This window comes from Dipteris shenzhenensis, chromosome 23, assembly GCF_047967505.1.
Source record: "Dipteris shenzhenensis isolate YYH24624 ecotype China chromosome 23, Dip_SZ_1.0, whole genome shotgun sequence".
Lineage (NCBI taxonomy): Eukaryota > Viridiplantae > Streptophyta > Polypodiopsida > Gleicheniales > Dipteridaceae > Dipteris > Dipteris shenzhenensis.
Window position 1 is genome coordinate 31,681,807 of NC_141618.1, and position 6,053 is coordinate 31,687,859.

The window sequence follows — 6,053 nt, forward strand, 5'->3', positions numbered from 1 at the left end:
ACACCTTGTTATTCAGACGAAGCTTCTCTTTTTTGTCACAATAACTAAGGCACTCAAGGGCATACAATGCAAGTTGTAGCATCTTTGAGATTCATTTATATGAGACTTTTCAAAGTTGACACCTTGCTTGCAAGCATACAACAACGGCACATGCCAAAAACCAATTATATCTTGCAATAAAAGGGGAATCTTTGTCTATCTTTTAGCATGTATCAACACAAAAATGATCTCCAAACTTATTTTTCTATGGAGCTTTTTCTTACCACATAGACAAAGTATTCATATGAACTTTATTCTTTCAAAATTTAAGGTTTCCTTTACCAACATGCCTCTAAACCCAAACTCAACACAAACAACTTAACATATGCCAATAATTGTAATCATGAACCATTGGTAGAAGAATGGTCAATGCTTTGAAATACCTTATGATAAAGTTTATTGAGTATGACACAAGCCACCTTAAAGTATATTGTCCAATCGATTGGTTTCATTGGATAAGAATGGTTAATGCTCCCAAAGACCTTTTGGTGAACTGACAAACTCAATCAACTCCTACCAATTTACAATCGTTTTGCTATTTAAAAAGAGCGGTAAACTTTGAATATTATAGGAAGTTGAATGCTCAAGTAGTCCAATGTGCTATTGATGCCTAAATGGCCATCTGTGAGTGCGTCGTGGTGCAAGAGTCGTGGCTAGCTCATACTGAGTGCTTTCACGAACTTAAGGATAGAGCAATGCCAAGCAATCAATTGGCCATTCTTTTGGTTAGCAAGCTTATGAGGAGCTATTAAGGGATGGTGATGACTCTCACCATTGGAGAATGGCTGAGACCAACAATCATGTTCAAGGAACTGGGCCTATCGTTGCTTTACAAAGAGGTTCGGATGAAGCTGTATGACAGAAAGTGCCGATGGCGATGTGGAGGCTCTCATAGCCAAAAGCAAGATTGGAAAATAGAAACCACTAAAAAAGATGGCAACAATGATGGAGGGGCCTCTTTTGATTGTGAAAATAAGAAGAAGAGGAAGAACCAAAAGAATTGTTGTTGAGAGTTCACGCTCAACATCATGTGATCATGTGTGCATAGCACCATCACGTGATCATATGTGCATAGCACTAACCTTATAGAGTGCTATAAAGGAAAGGGTTAGATCCCCTAACCCTAACCCTAAATGGGTTTGTATATATTCTATTTTTTCAACTAAATCTAGTGTACAATTAGTCATTTGTGGTGTGCTCTCTAGCTGTGCCCTCTCTCCTCATCGCCACTCTTCTCCTCTCCCCTCTTCATATTTTGTCATGGTATCAGAGCATCCTTTGTGAAGATAGTGGGAGAGAGGGAAGGAGTCTCACTTGAGGCTTTCTCACAAGCACAATGGGGGAATACACACAAAGGTGGAGGCTGAAAACAGTTTTCCTCTTCTTAGTTGTGAAAGCCAAAAGAACTCTCGTACAAAGAAAAATAGAAGAACCCTATATGTGGGTCTCAAACCAAACTCAACTAACTAAGGTGGCATACTAACTGAGCCACAAACTAGAGTAGATAAGGATAGCTGTCATCCAGCTATTATTCGTGGGCGGTGTACCAACCGCATCTCCAACTAACAAGTCGGTGACATAAATACACAACGGTCACCCTGGCATATCGCGAGTGGAGCTCGATATCTCAACACTCCCCCTCTAGCTCAATCCCAATTCCTGCACACACCAAGCAGGTCTCTGAACTTGCGCAGCTTCTCTGCGCCCAATGCTTTCGTGAATATGTCAGCTACCTAATCCTCTGTGCTGACATAAACTAGATCAATAAGACCTAGTAAAACCTTCTCCCGCACATAGTGATAATGCACCTCAATGTGCTTTGTTCTAGCATGAAAGACTGGGTTCTTTGCCAAGTGTATGCTGCTCATGTTGTCACAATAAATGACAACTGGCCCATCTGTAGACTGATGCATATCATAGAGTAGCTTATGCAACCAAGCTACCTCACATGCAGCCATTGCTGCACCCCTGTACTCAGCCTCTGTGCTCGACAAGGCAACTGTAGGCTGTTTCTTGCTGCTCCAAGTGACTGCAGCACTCCCAAAAGAGAACACATATCCACTGGTAGATCGTCTATCAGAGATACTACCAGCCCAATCAACATCAGTGTATCCATGCAACTGTATCTGAACCCCAGCCTCATAAAATAGTCCATACTGCAATGTGGACTTCACATACCTGAGTATGCGTCTAGCCGCATCCAAATGCGGTTTCCTTGGAGCCTGCATAAACTGACTTACCAACCCAACAGCATAGCTCAAATCTGGCCTGGTAATAGTCATGTAAATCAAACTTCCTACTATGCGTCTGTACATAGTAGGGTCTTCCAGAAGCTCAGCTGCATCATCCCATATTTGGACAGCATGTCCAATCCATACTGCCTCTGCAAGAGCTGTATCCCACTTGGTGATCTAATCACCTCAATGCCCAAGAAATAACGCAGCTCTCCCAAATCCTTCATCTCAAACTTCTGCCTCAATAGCATTTTCACATGAAGGATATCTTCATCACTATCACCTATGATGATCAAATCATCAACATAAATGACCAGCAGCATAATCCCTTTCTCTGTTTTTCTCACATAGAGTGAGAAATCTGCCTTGGAAATCTGAAAGCCAATAGTAACAAGATACTGTCCTATCTTGTCAGACCATGCTCTAGGTGCTTGCTTCAAGCCATACAAGGCTTTCTTCAACCTGCAAACAAACTCAGGATGAATAGCATGAACATAACCTGCTGGCTGCTCCATAAAGACCTCTTCTTGCAAATCACCATGCAAGAAGGCATTCTTTACATCCATCTAATGTAAAGACCATCCCTTTGATGCAGCCATAGCAATGACTGCTCTTACGGTTGCCATCCTTGCAACCGGGCTGAAAGTTTCTTCATAATCAATGCCATATGTCTGTGCATACCCCTTGACAACGCCTTGTATCTATTCACAGAACCATCTGCATTGTGCTTGATCTTATAAACCCACTTACAGCCAATTGCATTCTTGCCTTTAGGCAAAGGCACCAATTCCCATGTAGCATTAACATCCAAGGCATCCATTTCTTCATCCATGGCTTTCTCCCATTTTTCATTTCCCATGGCTTGCTCAAAAGAAGTGGGTTCTGATTCTTGTATCACTTTAACCATATAGGCATAGTGAATGGCTGTAAATCCATCATATTTCAGCCTATCCACAGGATACCTAACCCTGGTAGACCTGCACAAAATAGGCTCACTTCCAGGTGCTCTCAAAACATCCCTGGTCTTCCTTACTCCAGGTGTAACAATAGAAGGAATACCCAACTCATCATCAATGCTCTGCTCTGGGCCACTGGATTCACCATCCACATAAGAGTGACCTGCATTCACATCAAACATGGGCTGATCTACCTTCTCTTTTCCTTTTCGTGATACCTGCATACCACTCTCTGCATTGCTTTGAGGAGATTCTCCTGATCTCAATCTGCTTGTCCATGGCGAAGTATGTGAACCACTGCTAGAGGACACTCCAGGTCCACTGATGTTTTGTGATTGCTGCTGTGAATTCTGTGCAGCATTACCATTTTGTGCATCTACATCAATCATCACATTTACTGGTTTATACCAGCTACTCATCTCATGAAAAACAACATCTCTGCTCACTGTGAACTTACGTGTAGAAGGGTTATAGCATCTATACCCTTTCTGCTGCAGAGAATAACCAATAAAGACGCACTTCTCAGCTTTTGGATCCAACTTGGACCTCAACTCATCTGGCACATGGACATAGGCAATGCAACCAAAAATTTTCAAATGAGAGATATCTGGTTTCCTACCAGTATACATCTCCTCTGGCGTCATGCCATGTATTACTGCAGTGGGAGTCCTGTTCATTATAGAGGGTGATCTCAGGCGGTGTGGGGTGGCTCGGAGTCTGTAGTGCCGACTCCTGGGGAGTGTTAAGGGTACCCGTCATGTACCCGTATAACTCTGCAGGACTAGGAGGGTGCCCTAAAATATTATATAAATCCTTCCATATCGATTCACGCGGATCAGGTGAGCTAGAAGCACTTCCTCCCCACATGTTAAACTGGAAAAAAATAAACAAATCTATTACTTTGGGAGCTGAGAAGAAAGGGGAAAAAAAAAAAAGGCTCTGTCAGAGCGCGTCTATAGACCCATCTAATCTTCGCGTCTATAAACGCGTCTAACAGAGCGTTTAACAGTTCAAGTAAAAGTGCATCTACCACCGTGTCTAACAGTCCGTCAAAACATCCGTCTAACAGTGCGTTAAAAAGCGCGTCTATCAGTCCGTCTAAAAATTCGTCTAACAGCGCGTCTAAAAGCACGTCTAACAATTCGTTTAAAACTCCGTTTAACAAATCGTCTGTTTGAGCGTCTATATACGCGTCTGTGTGTGTCTGTAACAAGCCAGACGCGCATATAGACGCGCCTGTAGACGTGCGTTTAGATGCGCCCTCAGACGCCTCTATACACGCTCTCCGACAGTCGAGAATACTCAAAAGTGGAAAAGGACGTTTCGCCCGACAAAAGAACGTGTCGCTCATACCTAGATGCTGCGTTTCGTGGATGCAAAAAAGTACAAAACTGGAAAGAGCAAGCAAGAACAACTTCAAAAGGACTTACTTGGAAAAAGGTATGGAAGGATCTTTCTTTTCCAAACTTGTTTCTTCTCCTTGTTCGTACTCCTCCTCTTCTTTAGGCTTGGAAGCAAGCTGTGTAGGTACGGTCCCTTTGTCTTGAGTGAAAGCTTGGAACTGTGTATGGGAGGCTCTCTCTTAAGCTTCGAATCTATAGAACTGCTAATAAAGAAGGAAGAAAGCCGCTCACGAAGTTTAAGTAGTCAAAAGAAAAGCAAAGCGAGCGGCGCGCCGAAAAGCAGGTTTAAAAGTCGCGGGTATTAGCGCGTCTATAGTCGCGTCTACTAGCGCGTCTATAGGCGCGTTTAAATACACAGAGTAGACGGGCATTTAGACGCGCAATTAGATGCGACATTAGACGCAACGGTAGACACGGCGATAGACGCAACACAGAGTTTTTAAGTTAAGCATTTGAAGAAGAGCAAATTTGGTGGGTTGTTTGTTTGTAGGATGTCTCCATCTTCAACAAGCAGCTCCAGTGAGGATGAATCCCTCCGTATCCACCATCGCGAAATGTGGTTGGAGCAAAAAATCAAATGTCTCTGTGATCGATGTCGAGGAAACATGTATCGTGCACGCAGGATTACGCTCAATCATATCTCAAAGTATGGAGAATGGGATGTGACCGTAAACAGGGTAAGGATTTGGAAGTTAAGGTTGATTGAGATACCTATGGGTGTTCATATGTTTGAGTTATAATGATCCCGTTTTAATTTGATACAGGATGCAGTGCCACACCCGCACATGTTACCCTATGCCCGTCGTGAGGAGGCGAAGCGTCGGCGATATGAGGTGGGATCTTCAGGAGGGACCGTTACGGATGCATGGAGTGATGGTGATAGTAGCCCTCCACCATTACCTCATGAAGCCGTGGAGGAGGAGGTGTTTGATGATATGATGCGGGATTTATATGTCCATCAAGGGAGGGATAATAGCATGGAGCAGGATGATCTTTTTACTGCAGCATCGACTCCACTGTTTGAAGGGTGCACATTCTCTGTTCTACGTGCCTCCCTTGAGTTACTAAACTTGCAAACCATCTATGGATGGAGCAATGCAAGTTTGAATGCATTACTCAAGTAAGCTTTAATTTAAAGTCGATTTTGCAAACATGGTGAATTATGCGCGTGGGTCAATTACTCGAATGCTTTTCCTCATTTATGGTCTTCACGTGTAGGCTATTGTGTAAAATGCTTCCAAGGGAGAATAAATTACCGACCTCAAGAGATATGGCAAGGCAACATGTGACCTCTCTTGGAGGATTAGATTACAAGCGCATCCATGCATGTGTCAACGATTGCATTTTGTTTCGTGGACTACATAAGGATGCAAGAGAGTGTCCTACTTGTGGAGAGGCAAGATATAGAGCAGATCTCAAAA